At 39.4% G+C, this 23,780-nt stretch overlaps 1 long non-coding RNA gene across 1 annotated transcript in view; it reads left to right on the top strand.

Moving 5' to 3' along the window:
* LOC131410115 (uncharacterized) overlaps nt 1–20,883 on the top strand; it is a 108,043-nt gene extending 87,160 nt beyond the window's left edge. Inside the window, exon 2 of the long non-coding RNA XR_009221162.1 lies at nt 20,826–20,883. This is a non-coding gene — a long non-coding RNA (uncharacterized LOC131410115). The remainder of the gene's footprint in view (nt 1–20,825) is intronic.
* Nucleotides 20,884–23,780: the final 2,897 nt, after the last annotated feature.

Below are 23,780 nucleotides of genomic sequence, written 5' to 3'. Positions count from 1 at the left end.
TGACGAACCTTTGCACTAGAAAAATGTACACATTTGAAGATGGTTTCGAACCTCAGATTAAAAAGTCTTATTCTAAATCATTAAAATGCTTGGAGATATCCATAGATATCTTCATATCCATAGTTTACATACATATTTAACTAAAAGCATGAAATTTGACCAAGGCTTCTAGCTTTTGTATTGATGGCAACTTTCAAATTTAACCTGTGGCTTTTCAAGCTGTCAAATTCCTTTATTACAATATCATATTCACTTCTCCAGGTATGAGGTACTCAAGTGACTCTAGAATGATTGGCAGATGGACTTCAGATTCACATTAACCAAACCCAGTGGCTTGGGGCAGAGTTTAATTTTGTTTAAATGAATTCAGCAGTTTTCTGAATTCTTCAGGTAAATTCATTACATAATTATTTAAAGGTGATGTAACTAAAGAGTTGACTTCTTAAGATTCCTTTCTAGTGTTATGATCCTAAGAAATTCAAGACTAGCAACTATGGTTTTTAAAAAAGAAGAGGGAGTGCACACGTAATAAAAGATTATTTCTTATACTTTGTGCTTTTGTGAGAACAAGAAAAGAGAATTGTGGTTTTTAAATGTGGTTTGAGGAATGCTCATGATAATGGAAAGATCACTGTTGGGACAGACTACAAGGCTGCGTGAAAGACAACGATATAGAGAGAAACTCAGTTTGAAATAAGAAAAAAGAGAAATGGAGAAGGCACTGAATTAAGGATTAAGGATGAGTGAGAGCTGCAGTTCTTGAAAACTTATGATCGAGAGACTGTCTGGTGAAGAGCCACCCAAACTGGAAATCAGAGATTCCATGGACCTGTTTCAGACCTATGCACACTTATCATTTAGTTATACTTAGTGGGAAAAGGAAGGAGTTGGGGTGACTTATGACCCCATCTTCAGGACAAAGAATTTGCTGACTTCCTACACTAAGAAACTTCTCTAGATTTGTGATATTTGAGGCAAGAATTATTGGAATTGTAAACTGCTCCATAACTAGACTTGGTGGGGGAAAACCCTAAGAGGATAGAGTAAGTGATGATAATCTTGCAGAGGAAACCAAACCCAGCAATGTCCCCCCACCCCCCGCCCCCAGCAGCTATTACTCCTCTCAAGTCTCTCCCACTCCTGCTGGGTCCCAGGGATAAGGAAAAGTATATGAGAAGATAAATTCCAAAAGAAGACCATTGAATTTGTGCAACCAAAAGTCCTTATTGACCTTAGGAGGATATATTTTTGTAGGTTAATGAAAATGGAGTAAGTGATGAATCCAAGGATGGAATAAATGTTGAATAATCATTTGAGGTGTTCAGCTGTGGGTGAAAAGAAAGAGATGGGTTGGTGCAGTGGTATTGAACTAATATGTCTTCCACTTTGGAGGGTCCTGGTTATGTTTAAAGGAGAAAAAGAAAGAGCCAATGGAAAGGGCTAAGGGATAATTTTGGAAAAAGAAGAGATAACTGAGGACTTTGCAGTCTCCGTATCGGATTGAAGGAAAGGAAGGCTGAACACCAGGAAGGCTGAACACCGGGAATTCCTCTACACAGGATTGTTTTCCCGTGTACAGGAATATTAGCACTGAATTTCTAAGAATAGAAGGCACATTACGTGTGAGGCTCTGGAAATGATGAGAATATCAGTGGTGTGTATGTTAGGAAGGTGGAGGTCCTTGATCTGATGGAAGGAATGTCTATGTGGAGGAATAAATAACCATCAGCCTGAAGTTGACTATAAAGAAAGAAAGTACCCAAACTTGTTCATTTGTCTTTCTTCTTAAATGACTCCCTTTCAAGGAAATTGCCTAGAAAAGCAATCCTCTACCTCATCCACTGAATATAGTACTTTACTTTTGAAAATCCAACAGCAAAGATGCAACAGCTCTTTTATAATCTTCCCCCCGATAGCTTAGCTTTTTAGCTACATAGAGAAAGGCAACCTAGGACACTGGTTTCTTGGTCCATTTCCCTACACGTTTTTTGGTAAGGTTTTATTTGATGCTCAGTGTCTGAACTGCCGGGTACTTTTACATAAATGCAGTTCCTAGATATGTGTGTTTTATGGCATTTGCCAACATTTCCTTGCTTCTAATCACTTGCCACAGGTGCCCAGTAGCTATCAGGAATAGAACTGATGGTGCGAGGAGGAGGCCCATGTGTCAGATTGTGCATCTAGGCAGATTGTTGAAAAGGCAATTACTTATTAGGGCCTAGAGTTTGGTAAGTAACTGATAGGAGGCCTGAAGGGAGGAGTGGGTGTGGATATGACCTGCATTTGCTATCAGGAGCAGTAAACATTTAATAAATAGGCAGAATTTGTAAGGAAAAAATTTTCTCCTGTCTTCAACTCTCACCTTTTCCTTCTTTTTGGCCACCCCTTCTTCAGGTGTCCCACGGTGTCATAAAAATTTATGTGACCAAAAAAACCCTAAATATTTGAATTTACTGCATGTTAGTATACATCAGCTTTGGAACTAAAATGGTTAATGGCATATTAGGCTGCATTACAGTAGTAAAGCAGCAGAAGAAAGGAGACAATAATGCCAACTTCCATCTAGAGGACTGTTTTCTGTTTTCTGTGTCCCATTTTGAGAGGGACACTGACCAATTTGCATCACAATCAGAGAAGAATAGCTAGGGCCACCATGCTACCTGAGGAATGACAAACGTCCTGGGAGGGGCCAGCCCGGTGGCACAAGCAGTTAAGTGCGCGCGCTCTGCTGTGGCGGCCCGTGGTTCGCCGGTTTGGATCCCAGGCGTGCACCGACGCACTGCTTGGCAAGCCATGCTGTGGCGGTGTCCCATATAAAGTGGAGGAAGATGGGCACGGATGTTAGCCCAGGGCCAGTCTTCCTCAGCAAAAAAAAAAAAGAGGAAGATGTTAGCACAAGACTGATCTCCAAAAAAAGTCCTGGGAAAAGAAGACCTGGTGACTATCTTCAGATATGTGAAGGGTTGTCTGCCACGTGGAAGAGGGAAGTATTATTCAGTGTCGTTCTAAAGGGCAGAACCAGGAGCAATGGAAGGAAATGACCAGAGAATATATATTGGATTAAAACAAGAAATTTCTACTAATCAGAGTTGTTCAAAAGTGGAATGGGAAAAAAGTAAACTGCAGAACAGCATTAGACATACGATTTTCATTTGAAATTGTACACAAAGATCTTTGAGCAGTAGAGGGACAGCATCATTGCTTTAGAAAAATAATGCTGGCAGCAGGTTAGAAGGTGCACAAGAGAAGTAGGCAAGGATGGCCAGTTAATAGAATATTGAAATAATCCAGGCAGGAGATGATGAGAACCTCGGCTGGGGTAGTAGCAGTGGGCCTTCAAAGTTAGAGATGACCCAACTCTCCATTGACGGATGGATGGATCAACAAATGTGGTTTATACATATGGTAGGATATTATTTGGCCTTAAAAATAAGGCCTTAAAAAGGAAGGAAATTCTGACACATGCTACAACATGGATGAACCTTAAAGATATTATGCTAGGTGAAATAAGCCAGTCGCCAAAGGACAAGTGCTGTCTGATGCCACTTAACACGATGTACCTACAGTAGTCAGATTCAGAGACAGAGAGTGGAATGGTGGTCGCCACGGGCCAGGGGAGGAGGGGAATGAGGAGTTAGTGTTTAATGGGTGCAGAGTTTCAGTCTGGGAAGATGAAAAAGTTCTGGGGATGAATGGTGGTGATGGTTGCACAACAATGTGAATGTACTTAATGCCAGTGAACTGTATACTTAAAAATGGTTAAAATGATAAATTTTATGTTGTGTATATTTTACCACGATTTAAAAAATACACTTCTGAATTTTTAAAAAAGGAAGAGAGAGAAATTTGAGAAAGAGTTTAAAGGTATGAAGAAGGAAGAGTGAACGTAGTTGCCCCCTAGCTCAGCTGACTAGGGAGATGATAAGCCATTAGTCAAGAAAGAACATAACCAAAAAGAGAAACAGGGTGAGAGGAGATTATGAGCTCAGTTTTAGAAATGTGAAATTTGAGTGCCCTGAAGAATATTCAGTTGGAGATTTTTAAAATAACTTTATTGAGATGTACGCAGTAAGTTGCACCTATTTAAAGTATACATTTGAAAGAGTTTTGACAAGTGCATGCACCCATGAATCCACCCCAACTGAGATACCAAATATTTCTATCACCCCCACAAGTTTTCTCCTCCCTCTTACCCTCTTCTACCCCTGTTCCAGACAACAACTGATCTGCTTTCTGCCACCTATAGATTAGTTTGCATTTTCTAGAGTTTTGTATAAATAGAATTATACAATATGTAGTTTTTGTGTGTCTGACTTATTTTACCCAGCATAGTAATTTTGAGAACCATCCATGTTGTTGTGTTCATTCCTTTTTATTACTGACTTATATTCCACTGTATGGAATTCCACAAATTGTCTATCCATTTATTTGTTGTTGAACATTTGGTTTGTTTCTAGTTTTTGACTATTACAAATAAAGCTACTGTAAACATCCCAGTAAAGTCTTTGTGTGGACCCCTGTTTTCATCTCTCTCAGGTAAATACCTGGAGTGGAATGACTAGGTTGAATGGTAGGTGTATGTTTAACTTTTTAAGAAACGCTTAGTTTTGCAAAGTGGTTGTACCATTTTACATTCTTTCCAGCAGTTGTTCCCCATCTTCACCAACACTTGGTATCATCAGCTTTTTGGCTTTAGCCATTCTAATTGGTGTGTAGTGGTATCTCATTGTGGTTTTAATTTGCATTTTCCTGATGACTAATGATGTTCAACATCTTTTCATGTGCTTATCAGCCACTAATGTAACTTCTTTTGTAAAGTGTCTGTTCAGATCTTTGCCCATTTAAAAAATTGCATTGGTTGTCTTTTTCTTATTGAGCTGTAATAGTTCTTTATATATTCTGGATCCCAGTCCCTTAATCAGATTTATGTATTGCAAATATTCTTACATTCTATGCCTTATCTTTTTATTTTCTTAACAGTACCTTTCTAAAAGCAAATTATAAATTTTTGATAAAGTTCAGTTTATCAATTTTTTCTTTTATGAAAGTTTGTTTTTGTGTTCTATATAAGACATTTTTGCCTCCTTCAATATTGAATAAACTTTCTTCTTTGTTTAACTCTAGGAGTTTTCTAGTTTTAAGTTTTGCATTTAGGTCTATCATTCATTTTGAGTTAATTTTTGTGTATGGTGTGAAGTAAGGGTCAGTGTTAATGTTTTCCCCATATGGCTATGTGGTTGTTCCAGCAGAATTTGTTGAAAAGATTTTCCTTTCTCCCATTGAATTGTTTTACCACCCTTGTTGAAAATCAGTTGACCATATACATGTGGGTCTATTTCCAGAGTCTCTATTCTGTTCCAGGTAGAGGTATCTAATGAGATGTTTGAAATAGAAAATTAGAGCTACTTTTTTTGCTGAATATCAGCAGTGTATCTTTGCCCAGCCCACAGAGAAAAGCATTTTTCTTCAGGAAAGCCTACCTACCGCTGTCAAGTTTGCTCATCAATTCTTAAGTTCTTGATTGAAATACATATTTCTTATGGGCTAGAATTAGAGCCAAGATCTACAGTTATAAGGCAAAAGAAAATACGAAAACTTGGATTTAGACGTAGTCAAATGCAGAATGGCACAAAGTATTTGGGGGACTTAATTATTTGTAACAATAAACTTATTCATGTATTATTTCTGTGGAAAAATTTACAGGATAAAGAACCAAAAATGCCTAGAAGACAGCTTAAGGATCTGAGAACTTTTTCTGCAAAGACAATCAGGAATCTGGACATCGGCAAACTACCCAGTTTTTTCTTATTCGTATTCATGCCACATAAAGTCATTTTCCAGGGCCCCAGGATCACTAGCCGTGTTTCCCTGGCATTGGTGTAGATGTGTGGGCCTTTCTTTCTAGAGTCCAAGAAAAGCAATGTTTTACAGAAATGGATTCAACCACCATCTGAGAATAGTGCTCATCCCACCTCATAGAGGTTCAAGAAATACTTTTTGTTACTGTCAAGGTTCTATCCCTTATTTCCCTCCATGTATCTAGGTATCTAGGACCTGAGGAAAGAAGGAAACTGGTCCAAAAGATTAAGTTTATTATAAATAAGAATTTTAAATAAATATGAGAACATTTTGAAGACAAAACAGTAGAAGAGACTAAATAGGAAATTCAATTTTAGTGGATCATTTAAAAGGATAGAAGAATATGTGAAGAACGTATATTCAGAAGTGTGTGACCCAATGGACCGAGGAATCTGTTTGTATTCTGATTTTGGCACACATCTTAGAAATGTTAACCTCTGTTCCTTATCTTAATGAGAGCTACATATGCTTTTAGGAGAAGTACATAATGACTGCTTAACTATGCTTATTTAATAACAAGTAAATTAAAAAATATAGTCTAGACAAATCCTTTTCTGCTTACATATGCAGTGTTCTTTGCTTTTACAATTTTAAATTTTGACCCTCTTTCCACCAGTACAAATTGCATCTTCTTGGTAAGAAAAATAAAGTCAGTTAACTCAGGAATTAACTTTATATCCTTCAACAAGAGTCTTTGAAAGTGCCTAAAATTTCAAGTTATAGGGTTTTCAACTGTTGAGTTAATGATCTTTCTGAAGGAGGAGTGTCAAATCCACCAGTTGCTAAGCCTGCTCTGTAAAGTCACTCGAAAATGTATTCAGACTCCACAGCAGTAAACAGAAAGAAAAAAAAATTTTTCCCAACATTTGTGTTTTCGAATGCTTGCCGTGGTGAACATTTGCACTGAATGTTCATGTTTAACCTTTTGTCTAATTATTTGAATTCAGGTCCTCTTCTTAGGCTGTTGTCTATATATCTACATATCTGTATATCTACATCTATATCTCTATATGCATATGTATGTGTCTGTGTGTTAGGTATGTGGAGGGTGGCATAAGATATCGTTAAGTTTTCTATAATTGCAAAAGTTATTAGCTGCCTGAAATCATATTAAGCCAATAGATGCATTTTGAGCCCTATTCACTACTAGTTCTTGGTGTACTACTTTGGATCTTTTAGGTCTGAAACTTTTCATAGTTATCTCCATGGCAGCAATTCTGATCCATTTCTTAATGATGTTGCAATAACTATCTTAGCATCTAAATTAGAAAATAAAAATAATGCTGGTAAGAGTTTGTTTTTGTTCTGTTTAGAGTAATACTTTCCAATTTTATTTCATTTTTATTATTTAAAATTTACCAGTAGTAGGATATAATTACTTCCATTTTGGACACCATTTAGTATATAAACATAAAATTTGTATGACCACCTGGTATATTTGGTTGGGTCCAAAGGTTACAACAGTTTTGTAACTCTTTAAAGACTTTGGTGAAATGTCTTCCCCCTTGACTTTAAATCATTATTTTGTAAGGAAAATTTAATTAGAAGAAATGTTTCTAAGTACAGACCTATCCATTGAGCCAATAAAGAATTTGTTTGAAAATAATTGCTAGCTTCCAGAACTACTAAGAGAGTAAATTTTTTTCCGTTTAATTAGTCTCTTAGTTTTTTTTTTTTTAACCAATGCCAAATGCAATGTGAGCTCAAGTTTTTTAGTTCAGTTCTAAACTTAGAACCCATGATTTTCAAGTGGGTTCTAAATTTGGCAAAAATGTCTTCTCCCTGCCATAGTAGCTGGTGTCTACCCATTCTTAAGGGTTCATACATCTTATTTTCTAAGCAAGCGGTACTGTTTTCCTTCACTTTTTAATAATTTTTTCCATTTCCCCCTTATGGAATACCAAATGTGATGCCACCTTTTTTAGACCATAAAATAAAGTACATAGGGCAGCTTTTTGAAGGAAGAGGGGAAATGGTAATGGAGGGGGCGAAGTCGTTTAGCCTCTTTCTTACAATGAAAAGACAAATACAGTATGTCTTAGATATTGAGTTGCACAAAGTTTATATATAGGTTGGTAGAAATCACCAAGTCAGAATTCAGTTTAGATACTTATTTTTTCTGCAAATTTCTGCATAAATACAAATGAGTCCTGGCCCCTCCCTGAGGAAAACTGGTGAAAGAATGTCCCATTTAGTCACCATTTCAAGAAGTATGTCCAAGAAAGCCATCTCTTTGCTAAATGTTTAATCCCACTCCTTGCAGATGAGGACACCAAGACAAAGTGCTAAATGCAAACGTTGGTGGGTGCAGAACTCAAGGCTAGCGCATTAGAGGCATTGGCCTCTGTGGAGTCTAGGGTGTTGGTGTGTAGATGCTATAGGTGAAAGCAGCAACTTCCTCATTCTGCAGAGTATTGGAGGGAAGGATATCAAGATCTCTCCTGCAAACAGGCACCTACACGTCTCTCACTCACCTGTGTTTTATCTCTGCCCTTCAGCTCCAGGCTCAGATTTCTCACTATCATATTCCTTGTATCCTTTTTTCTCCCATTAGAACCATCTTTTCGTTAAAATAAAATGACCCAGAGGAAAGAAGATGGGCGTGAAGAGAGAGGTGAAGTGGGTTTTTTTTTCCCCTGCTGGGACAAACTTTTCGAATCTGATCCCTCAGCTGCACACCTCTGCAGCAGTATGCATCTGTCTGAGCAGCTTCCCTTTCTTCCCCTGATTATGTTGTTCAGGCATTTCTATACGTCACCCCAGCTCAGAACAGCAAAGCTCAAGCTTGCTCTGCCACATAGGGCATTTCCCAGCACTTCCCTAGAGATCTCGGCAAATAGGCATCCTGTTTGCTCACGTCTCTCTGGTCCTTGCCCTCTTCCCTGCTAGGAAGGAAGAACCATCGGACCTCTTCTATCAGGAGGAGGCCTCCAACAACAAGAGAGCGGCCTTGAGGGTCTCGTCCAACAGGTTCCCCTGCTTTATTTTCTCTTTCTTCTGCAGCGCCAAGAGGGGAGGACTAGAATACTTAGGATATTTCCCACTCCCAGTCTTCCTGGGGACTAAGCATTCTAACTACCAGACTCCTGGCAGAGGCAGCAGTAGAATTTTCTGGGATGGACAGCCCTCCCATCCTCCATACCACTTCTATTGGCAGCTGTTTCCCCTCCCCACCCCGCAAGTGTTGGTAGAATTCCATTGACCTCAGCATTCCTAGTGTGGCTGAAATTGGCTTGGACATCCAACCTTGACGGGAATGCAGCAAAGTGAACCAGCCTATGCACTGCCCCTGTAGACAGTGTGGATCATTCGAGTCCAGAGAATAGGTGCTCTGAGTAAGAAACTCACATCAATTTAGATCAGCAGATCATCCAGGCCAGTCTCCTGCCTCTGACACTGGCACAAAGTGCTATTTTATGAGAAAACATTGTTGCTCTCTACCATGTCAGCCTCAAACTTTTAGGGGTACTCCACACAACATTCTGGCTTCCCTTAACAAGACATTATTTATCTGGCCTTGTCTCCAACTTCTCTATTTTGGGTTTCAATCATCTGTCAAAGTGTTTTATATTAAATAATCTAAGGGAAAGAGCATTAACTAGGCCAGGAGTCAGGAGTCATGGATTCAATCTGTACCTCTGCCATAAGGTGATGTATGACCCAAGGCAAGGCATTTACCTTCTCTGGGCCTAGTTCCTTCATCTAAAACATGGGGGGAGGGGAGGGGAGCTAGATATGGTTATAACTGTGTTCTAAAATTCCATGAATCTTCTTTAAACTACTACTTAATCGTATAGTAAAGAGCAAATAGTATTTAAAGTACTATTGTAGGATAGTATTTTCCCCAAAATTGTCCCTAAATTACTTTGGTCAAACTTTAAGGAATACCACTATTTCTAGAGTTGTAGGTTCCCCCCATCTGTGTTTTTCGTGACTGAATTAACTTCATCATACTCCTCCCTTTTCTTCAGCTTTACTGATGGTAGAGCTTCTGTCTTTTTTTCTCTTTATAAATCTACTTTTATTGAGAAAGTCTCAAAATGCTCTTGACTATTTTTGTTACCCATCTCTAAAGAGACCCCAGCTCTGAAGAAAGTAGTATGTACTCAAGGCAAGATAATGGTGTTTTCTGTTTGTTTCCTCATGATACCCCACAGTCTGATGGCTTTGTGACGGCAGCAGTGCACTGAGTTGGTGCCTTTTGGGGGCTGCCCACATTGTCTCTCAAGATACCTTTTCTGTGTTACAAATAGGAGTTCAGAGTCCGTCATCTTATAAGTACATTTGAAATCTTTTCCCCCAAATACTTTACTCTCTGCCCCGTGAGTACCTATCTCCCACTTTTGCATATTCACAGAGCTTTTTTCTCCCACTTTTTATGCATTCACAGGGCTTTGAGAGATCATTTGGCTGTTTATTCCCTTGGCTCTTCATCACCTGGAAGAAGAGTCATCTACAAAATTGAAGACTACACTGTGTATTTCCACTTCCATGTCATTTTTTTTTAATGTTAAAAACAATAAACTCTCATGCTCATCCTGATCCCTGGGAGAGGGTAGCAGTTGGTGGGGGGTGGTGAGTGAGGAAGGAGGTGAAGATCCTACTTGAAGGATGGGAAAACTTAGCATTTTTGTTTTACCATGAATTTTAGTAGCATGTTTTACAGTAGTTGGTAGCAAAGTCATGATTGGACTCATATCTCTTCATTACTTTCCCCACTTTATCATATTTAAGCATTTATTCATGAATTGAGTGGTTCCTGTTGGCCAAGCACTAGGCTAGGTGCTGAGAAAAGTGGTGAATAAAGCATGCCCTGCCCTTGAAGGGTTTACAGACCAGAAGACTACAGATGTATGGGTACTTGCAGGCCTGGGTGAGAATGCCAAGAGAGGAATGGACTCGGGGTTCTTTGGGAGCATTGAGGGGAGCACCACCCCCAGGGTTGGGCTCAGAATGAGGTGGTCAAGGGAGGCTTCTCAAATTGGTCATGTCTAAACTGAAAGACAAGCAAGAGTTGGATAGGTGGAAGATTATCCTGACTGAAGGAATGGCGAGTCCCTGAGGAAGCATATACATTCCAGGACCTCCCATTGGTTCAAGATGGTGGGAGCTTGGAACGTGGGGCTGGAGAGATAAGCAGATGCTGACCATGAATGGCCTAGGATGCTGTGCTAAAGAGTTTGAACATTCTCTTGAGGCAATGGGGAATCGTAGAGGGATTTTTAAAGTAGGGGAATATCATCATCAGACTGTCATATTTACTTTAGAAAAGTCACTTGGAGTTTGCTAAGGCTAAGGCCCAGGGACATTAGATAGAAACAATTGGAGTAGACCAAGCAGGAGCAACTAAGATGGTGGCCTTTGAAATGGAAGGAAGTGGGTGGATCAGTGACATAAATTAGAGAGGTAGCATCTACAGGACTTGATGATTTGTTGGTTGTGGGGAGTTGGGGAAAGGGAGGAATCAGTGATGAAACTTAGGTTTCCAGGCCAGACCGCTGAGCTAGAGAGCACCAGGAGAATGTTTTAATGATGAGTGCAAAGGTGAATGAAGGTTGATTCTTATGGCCACCTTAGAGCAGTGCTGAGTTTCCAAGTCCTGTGGACTCAGGATGTTGAGGGACTAGTCTAAGAATGAAGTGGGTCTTCTGTGCCTACTTGGTCCACTCACCTTTGGGTAAGCACTGGGGCACTACCCCTTGGCTAGATTCTCTGACCTGTCATCCGTTCCATTATAATTTCCCCTCAATAATTGATAAAGAACATTGGTTTTCTCATTTCCCACATAGACTCTAGAAAGAGGCAATGCTGCACAACTGTTGCTACAGCTGTCATTTTGCTACCTTTGGAATGGATCTTTTAGTGATTGTTCGTTTTTAGTCCCAAAGCAGAGAATATAAGGAAACATTCATGCAGGGTGTCATGCAAACGGCTTGAGCTTTGGAGCCAGAGAGACTAGCTAGGTAAGCCTAGGCAAGCTTAATTTCCTCATCTGTAAAATAAGGAAAGTAACATCCACCCAGAGGACTTGTTGCCAGAATTATAATGAGGTAAAGCATTTATGGTGCCTAGCAGATGGTAAATGCCCAATAAATATGTTTCTTCTCACCCCTCGTCCCCCATCCATGGACCCTTACAGCCTGAACAATACTGTCTTCTCACTTTGATAAGGGAAGCTCCATGCTGCCCTTACCTTTACCATCTTGCTAATAACTGGGGGGGGGGGGGGGGGTTCTTGTTATTTCTTAGAAAATGGAGAGAAGGGAAGATAGAAAGGGAGAAAAGAGAGGAAGGGGAAGGGGTGTGAATGAAATTTAGGAACTTTTCTTAAGTAAGTGAAAGTTTTGCCTGAGAGATCTCCTTCAAGTGTCTGACATCAGTTCTTTCTCAGCTACAAATGTTAACCGATGGCTTGTGTCAATGATGTGTGTCTATGGTAGCAACATTTAAGGCTAGAAATACTTGAATTGAGCTGGAACTTCAGCTAGTGAGTAAGACAGAAGCTTCCTTTCCTTCACAGACTGCCTTTGCTCCGCCAGTCTTTGTCCTTGAATCTCAGAGTTCTAACCCATGATGTGATTGGCCTGTCACTTGAGAAAAATGCAGTTCTTCTGCCTTGAGTCCTGAGTCCTCTCCAAATCTTTCAGCTTTTGGAGATATGCATGTGAATTCTTTCTTATTACTCTTTCTGGATATAGATAGCATCTAACCCTTGCATTTAGGGCTCACAAACTCCCTCAGGCCACCTTTCTTAGATGTTGGATAGATTCAGAGAACATTTTTGAAAGGAACACTCTGGCACTGCCTTCTACTTCTGCAGGCCTCCCCCTTCCCCTTCTTGGCATTCTTTTCTTCTGTTGCTCTAGCAATTCCTCTTCTAATCTTGTTTGTATTCTTTTGCTTCATCAAAAAAATTCTTTTGAAAAAGATGGGAAGTTCAACTTTAGCCATTGAAGAATTTATAGCCACATAAAAATGTTCTTTGAGTCTTCTAATTGTCATTAATAAACATATAGCTTTTGAAGACAACTTGTCACCATATAATACTTAGGTCAAGATATAGTTTCTACCTGCTAAAAGTTTACATTTCTTTAGGTAAGGTAAGAAAACACAAGAGGAAAAAGATTCAAGAGACTCATATTACACCTCTTTTAAAAGATAGGCAGGAAACCATAGAGATTGTTTCACAAAAATCCATTCCTGTGCTTAGGATGAGATTATTGATTTCCTTAGTTACTATTTTTCCCTGAAGTGTTGACATAAGTGTCTTTTGATGCCTGGGCTTGAGAAAAACTTGTTCCCCAAAGCCACTTGGCAAGCATAAATCCCAGGAACTAGGTGCTTTAAGCACTGTGTTTGTAAAGCAGGAACCATTGCTGAGAGAGGAGGGGGCGGGGGGAGAGTGATGGTACTAGGAACCATAGCAGTAGGTGGGAGTGACCAAAATACAGGGGAGTTGGGCCTCATGGGGCCTTGCAGATCAGCCTGGCTCTACTTCCCCCATTCTCCCACTACCAACTTCACCCAGGGAACCCACCCACACTGCTCCCATTAAATCTGGAGTCGTTGCATGCAAATCTAAACTGGTTTTATCCAAGTCTAAAACCTAGATTGAATTTATTGAATTCAATGAGCACACATTTTGGTGTCAAAGTGAATTTTCTACACAAGATGGGCAGTAACATTTTGGGGGAGTTTATGAACTTTTATGATATCTGGTAATATGTAGAAAAAATCTGGTAATATGTCAAAAAGCATCTTTGTTGCTGCATAAATGCAAGCATTTAGAAACCTGGTATTGTTTTAACTTTAAAGATTTTTTTGTGTGTGTGTGTGTGAGGAAGATCAGTCCTGAGCTAACATCTGATGCCAATCCTCCTCTTTTTGCTGAGGAAGATTTGCCCTGGGCTAACATCCAGCCCATCTTCCTCTACTTTATATGGGACACCACCACAGCATGGCTTGACAAGCAGTGCGTTGGTGCGCACCCTGCCTCCAAACCTGCGAACCCCGGGCTGCCGAAGCAGAACGCGTGCACTTAACCACTACACCACCGGGGCAGCCCCAAAGATTTTTAATAAGATATGTGAATTAAAATATAAATATGTTTATGTTAAACTTAAAAATATAAATATGTTTAAGCTTATGAACTATAACAACACCTCACACAGTACAAAGCAAAAAAGAAAATCTGGTAAAACAGCAGTTCATAAAAACATTGCCCAAAATCATCAGGATAGGGGCCAACCTAAATAGAATTGAACCACACGAAGTTGCCAATATCAACTTGATTTTGATTTTGACCACAAAAATTACAATATGACAATACGTTTTCCTCCATGTCCCTAAAGTAAGCATGCTAGAATATAATTTCATCTGTGAAGGGAAGAGAATTCTAGACGTAGTTTATTAAAACTGAGTATCAGCAGTGTGATCAGTGTGGACAGACAATCGAACATCACCTTTACACTGAGCTGACGTTTGTGGAGTCCCTGTGATGGGCCAAGAGTGCTAGAGAGACAAAGATGAGTAAGACTACATAATCTGTAATATATTTATATATACAATTATATTATACAGTTATATATATATATACAATTATACTATAAAATCGATAATAATATATTGTTATATTTATAACACTATAAAAGCTTTTAGAAAGTTACAACCAAAAGTGACAGAGTTCAAAATGAAAGCTCATCAAAGCTGAAAATTATGAACAGTGGGAAGATTTTCAAGCACAAGTGCATTTTAGTAGCAGAGGTGGGGGAAGGACACTAGAAGCAGAAGAAACAGCGTGACCAGAAGCTGGAAGGTAGGAAAGTACAAGGTCCAGTTTGATTGGAAATTAGGAGGGCAGAGGGAGAGAAAGCAAGAGAGAAAATTGCCTTATTAGGGAAGGCCCTGAAGGCCAGGTGAGGATTTTGTAGTTAATTTGAAAGAAAATGTTGTAATTAAATGGAAAGTTTTTAAGCAGTGGAGTTTTATGCATTAGGAAAATATTAATAATACCAGTTTTTTAAATAATCTAAAATAAACAGCCAGCATCTGTTGATCATTTACAATGTTCTAAGCAATTTACATACTAGGCTCAGCTCTTTTATGTATATGAGCTAATTTAGACTCACAACTCCCCCTTATACAGGGTATTCTCATTTTACAGAAGTAGCTGAGGCTCAGAGAGGTTAATTCACTTTGCCCAAGGTGACGCAGCTAGTTAGCGCCAAGCCCAGGATTTTAAACTAGAGGTGTCTGGTTCCGAAGCCTCCATTCTTAACCACAAAATAATAAATGCCAGAACTAGAGTTGGTGGAAATAGAAATGAGAAAAAGGAAATGATTCAAAAGTATTGTGACATAGATTTTATAGAATTTGATGTGAGGGAAGAAGAAGAAGGGGGAATCACAGCCTCCTAGAATTGGAGCCAGTGTGTCAAGTCCCCGTGTAGGGAAATCAGGAAGAGGTGTGGCTTAGGGAGCAAACCGGTGAACTTGAGAAACTGGTAGTAGTGGGTCCAGTATGGAGCCTAACGCTGAAAGGGAAACTTAGGACCATTTACATGGAAACGGAGGTTAAAAACTCAAACTCCCGTGGAGTCGGTCACCCAGGTCTCTAAGAGACAGGAGAAGCAGAGAGAAGATCACTCAGGAGCGAATTATCGGGAAAGAAGGAAGAGCTATTAAAGAAGACATATCCGCAGTGATGAGAGGTGAAAAGTTCTCTCAGGTAGACACTGACACTTTTCTTTCCAACAGTTACCTGATTCTGATTTGTGTTATCAAGGTGGTCACCTTTTGATATCATCGGAGACACCTTTACTGTAGGGCTCTGATAAATGTGCATGATTTTTATATTTATTGTATCTTTCCTTACAGGGAAGAGTTTCTAGAGTAATGAGGTCTGAATTTTTAAAAATATCTGAATCTGTGAGTTTTCTGTTAGTAAATTTCTTCTCTTGAAAAATTGGAGTTTTGGGGGCCAGCCTGGTGGCATAGTGGTTAAGTTCTTGCACTCCACTGGTCTGGGTCGCAGGTTCAGGTCCCAGGTGCAGACATACGCACTGCTTATCAAGCCATGCCATTGCAGGCTTCCCACATGTGAAGCAGAGGAAAATGGGCATGGATGTTGGCCCAGAGCCAATCTTCCTCAGCAAAAAGAGGAGGATTGCCAACAGATGTTAGCTCAGGGCTAATCTTACCAAAAAAAAAAAAAATTGGAGTTTTTGTTTCCAATTATAGACATAATATAAATTGTAGAAAACTTGGGAAATACTGAAGAGTATAAGGAGAAAACAAAGATTACCTTTCACCAGAATTAAACACTATAAACATTTTTTAGTACATTTTTCCAGTCTTTTTTGGATTCAAATATACACTTTTTTTCAAACCAAGGGTCTTTCTGAAAATAGTTCTTCTCATGATAAGATATTATGAATATTTTTACATGGCATTAAATGTAATATTTATAACAATTTGATAGTGGCATAATAGTAATCCATCACAATGGACCAAAATTTATTTAACCAAGCCCCTCTCATTGGACTTCTAGATTGTTTCCACATTATAGATAATGCTGCAATTAATATTCTTATCCATACCTTTGTGCTTTTTACTTATTTCTAATTATTTCCTAAATATTTCCTAGAATCAAAATCAGTGGTCAAATGCCATGAATGTTTCCAAGGCAGAGTTCTGTTTCTGAATGTGAATATCAATTTGCTGGTATTACCTATATGTTAGAATATACTAAAACATGCTATCTCCTTCCTACTTCCTTATTTCCATTCTTGGAAGTCAAAAGGAAACCTTAGAACAAGGATCGACAGCAACCTTTCGGAAAAAGCATACAAGTTTTTTGTTGTTGATTTTTTTTTTTTAACACCTTCATGAACAACAAATATGAGTTGGCAGTCACCTTCTGTTTAACCCCACAGACCATTTTGGATGCTCAATGATTTTTTGACAAAAAGGCCTGGTACCTTGGGAGGTAAGGCGGTCTTCCCAAACAGGCCAGCTCCCAACTGGCAGACAGACTCCTGGGCTTCTGGCCTCTGACTTTTGTTAGAAGCAAATCCAAGGTGGGGAACCTCACCCGGCTGAGGAAGATATTTATCAGGCCTGCTAGGATTTCTCTCCTAGGCCTCGGGGATTTGCAGCCATCATCTTTGCATTTCCTGGAGGTCTCTGGCCTGGAGTGCCCATTTTTGTCTTGGGTCTCCCTGGCAGAGCAAGACACTCTTGTTTCGTGTCTCCAGGGCCCTTCTGTGGACTTGGGACAGTCCCACAGTCTTGGCACCAGCCCCATTCGGTGTGCTGGGGAGCTCTGGCTGCAAGTCCTGGATGCTGGACATCTCTCCTGGCCTACTCCTCTCTTCAATCACCTTCAGTCAGCCTGCGGCACCTGTCAGTTAGGGCTGACGGTACCCTCGACAGGAAATGGGGCTGCTTTACTCTAGCTCTCATGCAGTGTTTTGCAAACTGCAGGGTCCATTGGTGGGTTGGGAAGTTAATTTAAAATTTTAAGGAAAAAAAATCAAACTTCATCACAATAATAGTAAGTATTGTTTCCTGAAACTTTTTTCAAATTTTATTTATGCAAAATGTACGGGTCCTATTTAAAAACCTTGAAAGCCAATGCTGTAAACTCATGTCAGGATTCCCATGAGTATATGAAGTAGACTTAGGTGGGAAAATGTGACCATTTTTTAAACTGGAAGGTCATGTGGCTTAGTAGAGAAAACTTTAGCTTTGGAGTCAGAAGTAGCTCAATATTGTTGCTCTCTTACTAGCTGTGTTACCTTGGACAACTTAAGGGATCTCTCTGAGCCTCCTTAGCATTATTTGTCAAAGAGATATAAGCATCCTGGCCTGTAGGATCACTGCGAGGATTAAATGAAATAATCTATGTATAGTGCTCAACATCTGAGAGACACATGATGAATAAATCTTATTTTCTAGTCTTTTGTCTGGGCTGTAACACATTCTGTATTCCTCATTTCAAGAGTACACGCTACCTATGATATCACCAAAAATGGTTGTTTCTCACCTGAGGGACTCCTCTAGTTCTGAATTTCCCGCTCTATGTTCTGTGTGATGATAGTAAGTGTTTCCTATGAAAGGAATCTCTGATCAAGAAAAGTTCAGTTGTAGTCACATGAAATACTAAAGACCCAACTCAGACTTGCAAACTTCAGATGTCTACAGGGGCCTGGCAGGTAACACGATTGGGTGGGAAGTCAGGTGGAATGCTTGGGGACTGATGGGGACTGTGGGACACACACTCCCTTTGAGGGAGGCAACAACTATTCACAGGATCATCACCCTGCTGAAATGTGGATCCAAGCTTATCAGAGCTCTGATTTTTTAAAAGAAGCCAAATATCTGGATTTTTTAATGTGAAAATTTCCAACTTTTTAAGATACTATGTTGGCTGAATGAAACATCTGTGAATCAGATAAGGCCAGAGGCCTGCCAGTTTGCACTATCTGACCTAACCCTTCATGGCTCAGCTGATTGATTACAGTCACCCCAGGCTCTCAAGAAAAACCCCCTAAGGTACCCTTATAAAGTGCTCTTTTAGCATTATTTTGTAGCAAAAATATACTTGAAGCACAGAATCTGTAACTCCAACAATAGACGAAATTTTCACCTAACAAAGAGAAGGGCCATCTTTTTCACAAAGTGTTAAACACCATGGCAGCAGGAAAGTATTGGGCAAAATTGGCAAGTGTTCTGTCCTCCCTTTCTACATTTGTTTGATTAACCAAAACCACTCATAAAACATTTATTCCTTTTTTAAAAAACAGCTTTATTGAGATATAATTCATATACATACAATTGAATGGTTCTTGGTATAGTCACAGGGTTGTGCAACCATTACTATAATTTAGTTTTAGAACATTTTCATCCTCCTAAAAGAGACCCCATACCCGCTTGCAATCACTCTGCTTCCCTCCAACCCCCAGCCCCTGGCAACCACTAATCTACTTTCCATCTTGATAAATTTTCCTATTCTGGACATTTCATATAAATGGAATCATAAAATATGTGGCCTTTTGTGATTGACTTCTTTCACTTAGCATAATGTTTTCAAGGTTCATCCATGTTGTAGCATGAATCAGTACTTCATTTCTCTCTATTGCCAAATAGTATTCAATTGTATGGATATACCACATTTTATTTATCCAGTCATCAGCTGACAGATATTTGAGTTGTTTCCACTTTTTGACTATTACAAATAATGCTGCTATGAACATTCATGTACAAGTTTTTGTGTGGACATGGTTTTGTTTCTCTTGGGCACATACCTACAAGTGGAATTGCTGGGTCATATGGTAACTCAATGTTTAACCTTTGGAGGAACTGCCAGACTGTTTTCCAAAGTGGCCACACCGTTTTATGTTTCCACCAACAGCATATGAGGGTTCCAGTTTCTCCACATCCTCACTCATACTTGCTGTTGTCTGTCTTTTTTATTATAGCCATCCTTGTAAGTGTGCTAAGACATTTCTTCTTAAGGTTTATGGCACTTTTTTTTTTTTATTTTATTTATTTGTTTTTCCCCCAAAGCCCCAGTAGATAGTTGTATGTCATAGTTGCACATCCTTCTAGTTGCTGTATGTGGGACGCAGCCTCAGCATGGCCGGAGAAGCGGTGCGTCGGTACGCGCCCGGGATCCGAACCCTGGCCGCCAGCAGCGGAGCGCGCGCACTTAACCACTAAGCCACGGGGCCGGCCCAGGTTTATGGCACTTTTAATAGGGCAGCTGAATTTGGTCTGTTGATGAGGTTCTTGAGATCAAGACCTAAAAGTGATCTTTTTTGAATTTAGATCATTGTTTTGTAGAAACTTTTGCTGATGAGTTTTTCCCTCTTCATGTGTACCATTCTTTGACTAACCAGAGAATAGGCATCTTCTTAAGGACAAGTATGATATTTCTTCCTTATTCACCAGTGAAATATTGCAATTCTAGAGATATTATTGGTATAAATTAGCTTTGGTACCATTTTCTCTGCCTCAGCCATCAATGCTGCCCACAGCTGAAGCCACTGATTTCCCCACCTGTAAGCCACCTTCAGACAGAAAACTCAGGCTGAGGCAGAAAGTACTTAAGCAGCTCAGGACAAGGTTCCCCTTCTCCACACAGTGACAAATATATCGCCACCTCTCTGCCCTCAACCTCTGGTCTTTCTTTGTGCCTATCCGTTTAGTCCTGGAACATCTTTTCAAGTTAGATAAGCTATCACTAGCCCTAAGTAGAGTTGGGGAAACTGAGCACAGACCTCAATGGCTACCAGAGGTCCATGTGTGGTGGATTGGGGGTTGGATCTCAGTGTCCTAGCTTGTAGTCCAGAGTTCACAAACCTTTACTCTTTTCTTTTCCTGAATTCCTCTCTCCTTTGTTTTCAGCACCCTCAAAAAAAGAAAAGGTTTTAAGTATGCATGATCCTCAGTATGGTTGACCTCCTGAGACATTTTGGTTTACTGTTTCTACTCCTTTTCAGAAATTGTCCCTTTTCGAAAAGGAGACAATGAGAGAATTCACATAGCTTGACTTAAGGATTCATTGCATTGGGGAGGAATCAATATCCTTCAGCCAGTCAAAGTCTTGTAGCCCCCTGTCTGTGTTGTGTACTTTTTTTTTTTTTTTATTACATTAGAGTTAAGTTTCAAAAGCCCATTGAAAGCAACCTTTGGGCAGACATTCTTGCAGTTTTCTGTAATAAATTTTTATTCAGCTTGCCATAGTTCACTGTATCCAACAAGGAATAGCCTTGGCCTAGTTGGGAACTGGTAAATACTAAAACTGTATGTGTTTGTCCACATTTGAGCTCCCTTCCAGCCCCCCAACTCTGTCATCCTCTTTTTAAGTTTTAAGAATGAGGTGCAATTGGCATCTATCCTCAATCTTAGTATTCTAATATTTGCTTATTACTTATTATTCTATTTTCCTGCCTTCTGATTTAGAAAAACCCAAATGCTTATCTCCAAAGATGGAAGAGGAAGATTAAAACAATAATTTGCAGTAAGTACTCTTTCAGCTATTAATTCATTTATTCAACAAACTTTATTTAGTGCGTGCTATATGCCAGGCACCCTGCTAGGTGCTTGGGATACAAAGATAAGATAGGGTCCTTGCCTTTAAGGGTGCAGTGCAGTGGGACAAGCAGACACATAACTGGATAATTACAAATATGATCACAGTAATTAATGTACAGAATATTATGGGATTGCAGAAGAGAGGCACTTTACCTATTGTAGAGGGGATCGAGGCATGCTTCATGCATAAACTATATTAATAAATATAATAAAATATATTAATATTAAATAAACTATATATTAATGAAGATCTGTAATTCAGTTGGCTAAATTGGGCATGGGAGAGAGTGCTCAGTCTTTTTGAGTTAGATAACTTTGTAATTTGGGATAAAAAACAATAACTCTAAAATATATGACAATTTGTGGCCAATGATCCATGTTGAAGAAGGAAAAGGTTGAATATCATAAGTAAGTGAACACCAAGGTTGCAGGATTAGAGCTGGAAGTGGTCGGGTTTATTTTGTGTCCCTCCCTGTCTATATCACGGAAAAACAAATATGAGAACTGTTGTGCCTATAAATGGAGTTTTTATACTAGTGTTTCTGACATGGCCCCTGTGACACTTAGGAATAAATAAAAGCACCATCACTAGACTGGATGAAGATTAGTGCTGTTTGAGGCTAGGATTTAAAAAAAAAAAAAAAGCTTAATTAGATTTGCAACCACTGCCCTCATATAAAATTAAAATATGAAGAAAGACTCAAGGTTAACTGCACTTGAGGCTTTCTAAGTCATAGGTTTGAAGGGATCTGCATAACATAATTTTAAACCTTCAAAGAAAGTTTAATCTTGATAACAACCTTCTCATAGCTTGCATTTCATAGTTGAGAGAATTGAAGCACAGAGAGGTTAAAAAATTTGCCTGAGATCAGACAGCTAGTCAGTAGCAGAGCTGGGATTTGAACCCAGGTCTATTTAAATCCAGTGCCTATTACTCACCGTACCATCCTGCTGAAATAGAAACCCAGTTCGCTCATGTTGTTCTGTGACCATAAACTTCCCCTGGCAGGAGTAAGCTATTACAGACAACTGGTAAAAGTGTGTGATTGGGCCAGTGCAAATCCAATACTGCTCCTGGAAAATATTGATAGTGCCAACTTCAAATAATAGCCAAATTGTGATATCATGGATGCCACTTAAAGTGTCATCATTCTCATGAATATCTTGTAATATAAGGCATTGAGAAGATAAAACAGGAATGAAATAAATGTCTAGATTTGAATAAAGCATAAAATTTGATTGATTAGTAGAGGGGAGTAGAGAAGAGTAAATATGTGTGAACATAATATAAGTTCACTTTAGATATTTACTTTTTAAGCAATGAGTGTGTATTATGCTAGTTTATATATTCTTTAATATTATAGTCTTTTTCATGTGTATGTGTCATGTATTGTTCATTCACTGAGACTGTAATCCCTGAGACCAATTACGTATTTTAAAAAAAGGAATAAACATTAAAATCCTAGGTCAGAAAAGGTTATCTAAGCCTATTCTCAAATAGCTTAATAAATTTGAGCAAATACATTTGGTTATGGATGCTTAAAGAGGATATAAGCAATAAAATTAACATAATAAAGTGATTTATTTTAACTTTGATCTGCTACATTTGGAGACATTGGCTGGTGGATTTAGAAGTGTATAAACATACCATTAGACAGTGAAAAAAGGGGAAGTCTGTTATAACTGAATAGGGGTGTGGTCTGCTCAGGCTATGGAATAGATAATAGTTTCGTAAAGGACCGATATAACTGTTTAGGCTTCAGAACTGGCCATTATACCTAGCATATTTTCTTTACAGACATAATAAGTATGCCTATTAACACCAGCCAGCTTGGTGAGTTAAAGAAACCACAGCCTGTGGATTTGGGCATATGCACTCTCTGCCTCCATCTAATCCTCCGGGTAACAATATACCTGCAACTCCTGTAATCCTAGAGCAGTTACATGGATGCACTAAGTGGTGTGATGGGAGGGAAAGATAGCATCACAAGGATTCGTTTGATTATAACAGTAATCCACACCAAGTCAAATAAAATAGCCAAACAGTTAAAAATGTGGTCTCTAATGAATTTGCTAATTCTAGCAGGCCCTCACAACATTTCCTGCTAGAGTACCCCATATCAAACCGAAGTAGCTGTGCTTTAATTACATGGAATAATTATTTGATTTCCACGAAGTTAAGACAGTGCTTTGTATTTAAATTAAAAGTTCTAGACATGCTGTGAAACTCGATCAAAACAAGAAAAAGGGTGAAACTGAATGCCTGTTCAGTGAGTCAAGATTTCAGCTGCTCAGCAAGCCTGACGTTCCAGCTTCTGAGCCCAGAAAAGGGGTATTTTAAAACCGGCTGACTGGATCATGTCACTTTCTTATAGAAAAAGCCCTGCCTTTCCAGAGGTCTAAAATGTACTGCAACCATATGCTGTTGAGGGGCTCGAATCTTGGCTGTCTTCGCTACTCTGCACTAGCAGAACCCCCAGTTTTCGGGGGACGTGATCTCATACCGTCGCTCTCACTTTTGAAGGTCTGTTAAAAGTCTGGGGCCTCTTATCTCAACGGCTTTGGAATTGAGTTTGGGGTAAGAAGGGGGGGGGGAGGCCTGTGGGTGTCTCTTTTGCCTGAGGAGTTGGAGACACTTGTGGAAAAGTCAGGCCCTTTTCGCTCCGGCGGCCGCTCCGGTGTGGGGCTGGCTTGGGTTAGACACATGCACACATACACCATAGAGCTCTGCTTTGCCGTAGCAGCTGCTGCCTCTGCCTCTGCCTCTCCCGCCTCAGCCTCTTTGCCCGGCATACACACACATTCAGATTTGCGCGCTGTTTC

The sequence above is a fragment of the Diceros bicornis genome, chromosome 9 (genome assembly GCF_020826845.1).
Source record: "Diceros bicornis minor isolate mBicDic1 chromosome 9, mDicBic1.mat.cur, whole genome shotgun sequence".
NCBI lineage: Eukaryota > Metazoa > Chordata > Mammalia > Perissodactyla > Rhinocerotidae > Diceros > Diceros bicornis.
This window is presented reverse-complemented; position numbering and strand designations above follow the sequence as displayed.